The sequence below is a fragment of the Crinia signifera genome, chromosome 6, assembly GCF_055691185.1.
Source record: "Crinia signifera chromosome 6, ASM5569118v1, whole genome shotgun sequence".
Taxonomy (NCBI): domain Eukaryota; kingdom Metazoa; phylum Chordata; class Amphibia; order Anura; family Myobatrachidae; genus Crinia; species Crinia signifera.
In genome coordinates, this window is record NC_139222.1 from 1,477,931 (window position 1) to 1,488,818 (window position 10,888).

The following is a 10,888-nucleotide window of genomic DNA, read 5'->3' on the forward strand; positions in this document are numbered from 1 at the left end:
TCCAGCTTGATCTGTCGGCTGCCTTTGACACTGTTGACCACCCTCTCCTGCTCAACACCCTCCGCTCCTTTGGCATCACTGGCACGGTCTTCTCCTGGTTCACCTCATACCTCTCCGATCGCTCCTTCTCCGTCTCCACTCCGAGCTCCTCCTCTCCTACTACCCCCCAGCCAGTCGGTGTTCCCCAAGGGTCAGTCCTTGGCCCTCTCCTCTTCTCCCTCTACACCACCTCTCTGGGCACCCTCATCAGCTCCTATGGTTTTCATTACCACCTTTATGCTGATGATACCCTAATTTATCTCTCCTCCCCCGACCTATCCCCATCACTCCTGTCCAAGGTCTCCGAATGCCTCACGGCCATCTCAGCCTGGATGACCCAACGCTTCCTGAAACTAAACATGGCTAAAACTGAACTTCTAATCTTCCATCCCCCGAACATCCCCTCTTCTCCCACTACCTCCATCAGCATTGGTGAAACCGAGATCACCTCCACCGACCAAACGCGCTACCTCGGTGTCATCATTGACTCCTCCCTCTCTTTCACCCCCCACATTCGTGCTCTCTCACAGTCTTGCCGCTTTCACCTACGCAACATCTCGCGCATCAGACCATTCCTCTTCCTCTCCCGCCGCTCTACCTCCGCCTCCCCCCTCTGTATATCTCTTCACTGGCTCCCCATTCCTTTCCGAGTTCTCTTTAAACTCCTCACCACCACCTACAAGGCTCTCTCCTCCTCCACAGCTCCCTACCTCTCTTCACTGATCTCTATCCACACTCCCTCCCATCCTCTTCGCTCCATCGCTGACCGCCGACTGACCTCTCACCTAATCACCTCCTCCCACTCCCGTGTCCAAGACTTCTCTCGCGCTGCCCCCTGCACTGGAACAACCTCCCGCCTCCCATCAGGCTTTCTGATTCCCTTACCTCCTTCAAGCGCTCCCTCAAAACCCACTTTTTTCGACTAGCCTATCCCTCCTCCTAACCTCTTTTGATCCTCCTATCCTGCCTCCGTTCCCCTCCGTTCCTACTTATCCTGTTGTTTTTTGTTCGTCCACCCACCTATTTTTAGTATGTTAACTCTTATAAGTAGGGTCCTCCTTCCTCACGTACTCACCCTAAGGCCGGTTTCACACACTCCGGCCCCTGCCGGACGGTGAAATCCCGCACGGCCAGGGAGCCGTGCCACACACATTAGTTGTGAATGGACACTATTGTGTCCATTCACACGGGACGGCCACGGCCCGGCCGCACGGTTGCAGCTGGATCCCGCCACTGGAAGGGACGGCTGCCGGGCTGTGGCCATCCCCTCCATGATAAACTAGTGTGTGCGGCACGGCTCCCTGGCCGTGCGGGATTTCACCGTCCGGCAGGAGCCGGAGTGTGTGAAACCAGCCTAACTCTTTACCTCACCAGTGCTCCTGTCCTGTTCTTCCCTTCCTCTACTTCATCTTCAGTCTCCTCGACAATTTTGACACCTACTTCTGAACTGATGCTGATTTTAGTTCTACCAGCTATACCCCTATTTATACTGTATTTTTCAACACACCCTGTACATTACCTTGTAATTTTTTTTTTTTGTTTGCTATGTACGGCGCTGCAGACACTTTGCGGCGCCTTATAAATAAACGTACTACTACTACGGTATAGGGATGGGGAGGGGGGTAATAGTAGAGGAAGAGTCAGGGAGCACAAGAGTTCCCACTACGATATAGGGGAGGGGAGGGGGGGGGGGTAATAGTAGAGGAAGAGTCAGGGAGCACAAGAGTTCCCACTACGATATAGGGGAGGGGGTAATAGTAGAGGAGGAGTGGGGGGGCACAAGAGTTCCCACTACGATATAGGGGAGGGGGGGGGTAATAGTAGAGGAAGAGTGGGGGGGCACAAGAGTTCCCACTACGATATAGGGGAGGGGGGTAATAGTAGAGGAAGAGTGGGGGGGCACAAGAGTTCCCACTACGATATAGGGGAGGGGGGGGGGTAATAGTAGAGGAAGAGTGGGGGGGCACAAGAGTTCCCACTACGGTATAGGGGAGGGGAGGGGGGGGGTAATAGTAGAGGAAGAGTCAGGGAGCACAAGAGTTCCCACTACGATATAGGGGAGGGGGTAATAGTAGAGGAGGAGTGGGGGGGCACAAGAGTTCCCACTACGATATAGGGGAGGGGGGGGGGTAATAGTAGAGGAAGAGTGGGGGGGCACAAGAGTTCCCACTACGATATAGGGGAGGGGGGGGTAATAGTAGAGGAAGAGTCGGGGAGCACAAGAGTTCCCACTATGATATAGGGAGGGGGGGGGGGTAATAGTAGAGGAAGAGTCAGGGAGCACAAGAGTTCCCACTACGATATAGGGGAGGGGGGTAATAGTAGAGGAAGAGTCGGGAGCACAAGAGTTCCCACTACGATATAGGGGAGGGGGGTAATAGTAGAGGAAGAGTCGGGGAGCACATGAGTTCCCACTACGATATAGGGGAGGGGGGTAATAGTAGAGGAAGAGTCGGGGAGCACAAGAGTTCCCACTACGATATAGGGGAGGGGGGGGGTAATAGTAGAGGAAGAGTGGGGGGGCACAAGAGTTCCCACTACGATATAGGGGAGGGGGGGGGTAATAGTAGAGGAAGAGTCGGGGAGCACAAGAGTTCCCACTATGATATAGGGGAGGGGGGGGGGTAATAGTAGAGGAAGAGTCAGGGAGCACAAGAGTTCCCACTACGATATAGGGGAGGGGGGTAATAGTAGAGGAAGAGTCGGGAGCACAAGAGTTCCCACTACGATATAGGGGAGGGGGGTAATAGTAGAGGAAGAGTCGGGGAGCACATGAGTTCCCACTACGATATAGGGGAGGGGGGTAATAGTAGAGGAAGAGTCGGGGAGCACAAGAGTTCCCACTACGATATAGGGGAGGGGGGTAATAGTAGAGGAAGAGTCGGGGAGCACAAGAGTTCCCACTACGATATAGGGGAGGGGGTAATAGTAGAGGAAGAGTCGGGGAGCACAGGAGTTCCCACTACGATATAGGGGAGGGGGGGTAATATTAGAGGAAGAGTCGGGGAGCACAAGAGTTCCCACTACGATATAGGGGAGGGGGGTAATAATAGAGGAAGAGTGTGGGGGCACAAGAGTTCCCACTACGATATAGGGGAGGGGGGTAATAGTAGAGGAAGAGTCGGGAGCACAAGAGTTCCCACTACAATATAGGGGAGGGGGGTAATAGTAGAGGAAGAGTCGGGGAGCACATGAGTTCCCACTACGATATAGGGGAGGGGGTAATAGTAGAGGAAGAGTCGGGGAGCACAAGAGTTCCCACTACGATATAGGGGAGGGGGGTAATAGTAGAGGAAGAGTCGGGGAGCACAAGAGTTCCCACTACGATATAGGTTTGTACCATTGTGTAGATCTGAAGAATTTGTTGTTGGAATTGTGGATAAAGACCCAATAAAGGATCCCCATTTTCTGTAAACCCTGTGACTCCTTTTTCTACCTCTGACCAGGTGGATTGTCGCTAGAAATACATTGTTTCCATCAGGAGTCGTCTAACTGATTGTGGTACTGGGACTTTTCTTGAGGTCGGATTTTTCGGGATCCTTTTCTTTGCAATAGTTACTATTCGTGTTAGAATGGGGATTAGACTCTTGTCATCCCGGCCCAAGTTCCCAGAGGTAAAGACTGACCAAAGAAGAGCGTTCGGGTCTAATGATATATTTAGCTTAAACGTATTAAGAAATTCCAGGAGCGTGGAAGTTTAGAACAATCCCAAACCTGTATAAAGGGGGCTTTTGTGTTCTACATTTGGGGCTAGATCCGTCCTCATCGAGGACCATATGCAGACGTTGGGTTATATGGGGTCTGTGGGTGGTCCGGTAATGGACTTCCTGCAGCATTGCGGAGGATAGGGGTTTCATGGTGGGTCCCGTTTTAAGAAAGGCCTCAGGGGTAAAAGATTAGGAAAGTCTTTGGAGCACATAGTGCACAGGGCGACCATCATGTCTGCCTAGTAACAGGTAATAGGTCCCAGTAACGATATCTCAGCAATTGGACATAGGGGGTTATTCTGGTTCACTCGCAAAGGCACAATCACTCTCTAATGGGCAAAACCATGTGCACTGCAGGTGGGGCAGATGTAACGGGTGCAGAGAGAGTGTAAGGAAGCGGGAGATACAAACTAACTGTGAAGCTGTGACTAGTGGTGATTTAGCTACAGCTGTCCCTAGTCTGGACCCTAACTCTGTTATCCCCCCTCAGTGGTCCACTGGTGCCTGCGGGCTAGTCCTCGCCTGTAACCGCTCCGGCTGTCAGGGTGAATTAGGTCCGCCCAGACTCCGTTGCAGCATGGACTTGTGTTGGAGACAAAGCCCCAGTGGAGACCGTGAGGTGATAAGAGGAGAACTGACTGACACAACAACAATACTACACAGACTATAACACAGGGACTGACCGACTGGACACAAGGACGAGAAGTACAAAGGCAACAATGCCAGAAGGTGATACCGGATTACATGGCTGTGGTCCAGTTGTCCTATGTGGACTGCAGATCCCTGACAGACAGACAAGGCTTGGACAGATGAGACGGCTGTAGTGACCAGGCTTAGCACGGTAGGGACACCAGGCTGCAGCTCCACAACCAAATGACAGGACTATGGCAGAACTCTGCAGGAAAGGTCGACACAGGCTGCAGGACAGGAATCAACACTGTACAGACAGGATCTCTCAGGACTGTGACCCAGGAACAAGACTGAAACCGCCCCCCCCCCCCCCGGAAAGAGGGGCAACCCACCCGTAAAACCGCCTGGCTCCCGTGACCCCCCCCACTGGCACCTGCGATCCCCCCTCGGCGGGGGGTCAGCGGGTCAAATGATGCGAATAGCGCTGTTTTAGCCCTGCCCACCGCAGTGCAATGCCATAAAAACCGGCATTGCACGTCGGGGGGGGGGGGGGGGGGGGAGATGGCTAAAATGGTGCTATTGCTCTGGCCACGCCCCCAACAAGTAGCCGCCCGTGTGGCCCCCCCGTCTATAACCACAGACTATAAAGCCCACTAATGAGCACACAAGCCACAGCTGAGCGGCCTGACAACACCCAAGCTACAGGTCTGATAGCAGCAGCTGTGCTGCACAGGCTGCAATCCCACAGATACAAGGACAAGAGAATAAAGCGAAACCCGGAGAGAACATACAAACAAAACACAGAACATGAAAATACATAACAAAATACCTAAACAGGAATGAGCCTCTGTGGCTGATAACAGAGCGTTAGATTTGGGTGGGTTACTTTGTTTTGTTTGAGTTTAACCCCTTCACTGGAAATCACAAAATTTTTCTGGTCTATGGCTTAATAACCAGTCTGGAAAGGCCTGAAATTTCTCAGGATTGCCAGTGGTTAGCGCCGGGCAGCGCTGCTGAACTCAGCTGCTCCCTCCCCTCTGCCGCGCCACCACCTCCGCCTCACCCCGACACCCCCCCCCCCTCGGCTGTTGTATTACACATACCTCCCAACAGTCCCGATTTTAGCGGGACAGTCCCGATTTTAGCGGGACAGTCCCGATTGTCAGGGCCTGTCCCGCTGTCCCACCTGCGGGCGGCAGTGTCCCGCGGTGTGGGGGGCTGTTGGGAGTCCCCCGTCAGCTGCTAAGCAGTGGGGAATAACCCCCCGTCCCGCCTACTGGGCAGCCAAAGTTGGGAGGTATGTATTACAGCCTGCGGTGCCGGTTTAGGACAAGCCGGGTTGCCGCATGCCGGGACAGGGCGCAGGGCATAGTGTTCAGCGGCGCTGCTCGTACCCTATACACAGCGCGGGGGAGGGGGTGTTCTTTAGGTAGCGCTCCCCCTAAAAAACTCGCCCAGTGGGGAGCGCTACCTTAAATAAAGCACCACTGAAGGTGTTAACCTGACTACAAACATTTTGAGAAAGCCCTGTTACAAAGTTGTGTATCTCTGTTAGACATTTTAATAGGTAACGTTTGGATTGGAGATAAGTTGGAGAAAGATGACGCATTCCAACACTGCCGCTTGGCCCAGCGAGGACACGGGAAGATTAGGCCATTCTATTGGTTGTCTAAGTATGGATTTAATATTGGGGGTAAAGATGTAGTTCTAGAGATCTCGTAAGGAATGAAATGGAGACGTGAGGTAACGGAACGGTGTATAAATCTGAAGGGAGTAGGGATTGGCGTATTGCCCAACCTGTCTGATTAATCTTGGTTTATCTTCTAGCCTGCAACAGCTTCAAATTCAGACCTAGTATCATATATGTGAGGAACAGAAAGGCCGGGGCAGCTATTGGGGGAATCAGATCATCTGCAAATAAAGTGCCAATCCGAATTCTATTAAATCCCTTATTAGATCTCAGGGCAATAGCCAGTGGTTCAATTGCAGGGGCAACGAGAAGAGGGGATAATGGGCAGCCTGGCTGAGTGCCTCTAGTTATAGTTATGGGATCAGAAAGGCAGCCATTACCTAGGACCCGAGAGCCATAATCTTTGTAAAAAGTTTGTAGTCTACATTCAACGAGGATATGGGCCCATAGGAGGCTGGTAACTAAATCTCACCCCGGCTTTGGCAGAACGAGAATCAAGGCTAAAATGGCGGAGAATACGATGGGTTAACAGAATCACGTTACATTGGGCTATAAGAAAGGCTAGCCAGGTTAGGTATAGTTACGTTGGGCTATGAGGAAAGGCTATCCAGGTTAGGTATAGTTACGTTGGGCTATGAGGAAAGGCTAGCCAGGTTAGGGATGGTTACATTGGGCTATGAGGAAAGGCTGGCCAGGTTAGGGATGGTTACATTGGGCTATGAGGAAAGGCTAGCCAGGTTAGGGGTGGTTACATTGGGCTATGAGGAAAGGCTGGCCAGGTTAGGGATGGTTACATTGGGCTATGAGGAAAGGCTAGCCAGGTTAGGGGTGGTTACATTGGGCTATGAGGAAAGGCTAGTCAGGTTAGATATGGTTACATTGGGATATAAGGAAAGGCTAGCCAGGTTAGGTACGGTTACATTGGGGTATGAGGAAAGGCTAGCCAGGTTAGGGATGGTTACATTGGGCTATGAGGAAAGGCTAGCCAGGTTAGTGATGGTTACATTGGGCTATGAGGAAAGGCTAGCCAGGTTAGGGATGGTTACATTGGGCTATGAGGAAAGGCTAGCCAGGTTAGGTGTGGTTACATTGGGCTATGAGGAAAGGCTAGCCAGGTTAGGGATGGTTACATTGGGCTATGAGGAAAGGCTAGCCAGGTTAGGTGTGGTTACATTGGGCTATGAGGAAAGGCTAGCCAGGTTAGGGATGGTTACATTGGACTATGAGGAAAGGCTAGCCAGATTAGAAATGTTACATTGGGCTATGAGGAAAGGCTAGCCAGGTTAGGTATGGTTACATTGGGCTATGGGGAAAGGCTAGCCAGGTTAGGGATGGTTACATTGGGATATGAGGAAAGGCTAGCCAGGTTAGGGATGGTTACATTGGGCTATGAGGAAAGGCTAGCCAGGTTAGGGATGGTTACATAGGGCTATGAGGAAAGGCTAGCCAGGTTAGGGCTGGTTACATTGGGCTATGAGGATAGGCTATCCAGGTTAGGAATGGTTACATTGGGCTATGAGGAAAGGCTAGCCAGGTTAGGGGTGGTTACATTGGGCTATAAGGAAAGGCTAGCCAGGTTAGGGGTGGTTACATTGGGCTATGAGGATAGGCTAGACAGGTTAGGGATGGTTACATTGGGCTATGAGGGAAGGCTAGCCAGGTTAGGGATGGTTACATTGGGCTATGAGGAAAGGCTAGCCAGGTTAGGGATGGTTACATTGGGCTATGAGGAAAGGCTAGCCAGGTTAGTGATGGTTACATTGGGCTATGAGGAAAGGCTAGCCAGGTTAGGTGTGGTTACATTGGGCTATGAGGAAAGGCTAGCCAGGTTAGGGCTGGTTACATTGGGCTATGAGGATAGGCTATCCAGGTTAGGAATGGTTACATTGGGCTATGAGGAAAGGCTAGCCAGGTTAGGGGTGGTTACATTGGGCTATAAGGAAAGGCTAGCCAGGTTAGTTGTGGTTACATTGGGCTATGAGGATAGGCTAGACAGGTTAGGGATGGTTACATTGGCCTATGAGGAAAGGCTAGCCAGGTTAGGGATGGTTACATTGGGCTATGAGGAAAGGCTAGCCAGGTTAGTGATGGTTACATTGGGCTATGAGGAAAGGCTAGCCAGGTTAGGTGTGGTTACATTGGGCTATGAGGAAAGGCTAGCCAGGTTAGGGATGGTTACATTGGGCTATGAGGAAAGGCTAGCCAGGTTAGGTGTGGTTACATTGGGCTATGAGGAAAGGCTATCCAGGTTAGGTGTGGTTACATTGGGCTATGTGGAAAGGCTAGCCAGGTTAGGTATGGTTACATTGGGATATGAGGAAAGGCTAGCCAGGTTAGGGATGGTTACATTGGGCTATGAGGAAAGGCTAGCCAGGGTAGGGTAAAGGGTAGAATATAACACAGGCATTCCCAACCACGGTCCTCAAGGCACACCAACAGTGCAGGTTTTAGTGATATCCAGGCTTCAGATTAATCCGAATCACAGGTACTAATTAAGTCACCTGTGCTCAAGCCTGGATATCACTAAAACCTGAACTGTTGGTGTGCCTTGAGGACCGTGGTTGGGAATGCCTGATATAACAGGACACCACAGGCTGCTCCCCTGTATAATGATAAATACAAGACACCACAGGCTGCTCCCCCTGTATAATAATAACCAGACAACACAGTCCACTCCCCCTGTATAATAATAACAGGACACCACATGCCACTCACCCTGTATAATAATAACAGGACACCACAAGCCACTCCCTCTGTATAATAATAACAGGACACCACAAGCCACTCCCCCTGTATAATAATAACAGGACACCACATGCCACTCACCCTATATAATAACAACAACCAGACACTAAAGGCTACTCAAGCTGTATAATAACCCCCCTGTACAATAGGACTCTACATGCCGCTCCCCCTGCATAGTAGGACGCTACATGCCACTCCACCTGTATAGTAGGACACTACATGCTGCTCCCCCTGTACAGTAGAACACTACATTCAGCTCCCCCTGTATATCAGGACACCACAGGCCTCTCTCCCTGTATAGCAGTACAACACATGCTGCTCCCCCATTGAAGTATGACATTACATGCTGCTCCCTCTGTATAGTAGGACACTACATACTGCTCCCCCGGTATAATAGGACACCACATGCTGCTCCCCCTGTACAGTAGGACGCTACATACCTCTCACCCTGTATAGTAGGACGCTACATGCTGCTCCCCCTGTATAGTTATAGTAGGACATTACATGCTGTTACCTCTGTATAGTAGGACACTACATACTGCTCCCCCTGTATAATAGGACACCACAAGCTGCTCCCCCTGTACAGTAGGACGCTACATACCTTTCCCCCTGTACAGTAGGACGCTACATGCTGCTCCCCCTGTATAGTTATAGTAGGACATTACATGCTGCTCCCTCTGTATAGTAGGACACTACATACTGCTCCCCCTGTATAATAGGACACCACATGCTGCTCCCCCTGTACAGTAGGACGCTACATACCTCTCCCCCTGTACAGTAGGACATTACATGCTGCTCCCTCTGTATAGTAGGACACTACATACTGCTCCCCCTGTACAGTAGGACGCTACATACCTCTCCCCCTGTATAGTAGGACACTACATGCTGCTCCCTCTGTATAGTAGGACACTACATACTGCTCCCCCTGTATAATAGGACACCACATGCCGCTCCCCCTGTATAATAGGTCACTCCTTGCCGTTCCCCCTGTATAGTAAGGACACCACAGTCCGCTCCCCCTGTATAGTAGGACACCACAGGCCACTCCCCCTGTATAGTAGGACACCACAGGCCACTCCCCCTGTATAGTAGGACACCACAGGCCGATCCCCTTTTTATAGTGTGACAACACATGCTGCTCTCCTTGTATAGTAGGACACCACAGGCCGCTCCCCCTGTATAGTAGGGACACCACAGGCCGCTCCTCCTGTATAGTAGGACACCACAGGCCGCTCCCCCTGTATAGTAGAACACCACAGGCCGCTCCCCCTGTATAGTAGGACACCACAGGCTGCTCCCACTGTATAGTGTGACAACACATGCTGCTCTCCTTGTATAGTGGGACTAGGGTGACCAACTCATTACTTTAATCCGGGACACATATTAATTACACAGGTTCTGTGGCTGGCTTTCACCTGGTTTTAAACTGCCACAGAACCTGTGTAATTAATATGTGTCCCTGATTAAAGGGATGAGTTGGTCACCCTAAGTGGGACACTACATGCTCCTCCTCCTGTATAATAGGACACCACATGCTGCCCCCCGTACAGTAGGATGCTACATGCTGCACCCTCTGTATAGTAGGACCCTACATACTGCTCCCCCTGTATAATAGGACACCATGTGCTGCTCCCCCTGTACATTAGGATGCTACATGCTGCCTGCTTCCCCTGTATAGTAGGACACTATATGCCGCTCCCCCTGTATAATAGAACACCACATGCTGCTCCCCCTGTAATGTAGGACATCACATGCCCTTTATATTAGGACACCACAGGCCGCTCCCCCAAGTAGGACACCGTAGGCTGCTCCCCCTGTTCAGTAGGACACTACATGCTGTGCCTCTGTACAGTAGGACACCACATGCTGCTCCATCTGAAACACACAGGTATACTGAAACGCACCCAATTAAGGTGGTCCGCATATCCCGGAAGTATATTGGAACTCACCGGCCGGAAGTATGGTGGAACGCACAGCCCACAATTAAGGTGGACCGCATATCCCGAAAGGAGGTTGGAACGCACAACCCGGAAGTAAGTTGGAACGCACCGCCCGGAAGTAGGTTGGAACGCACCGC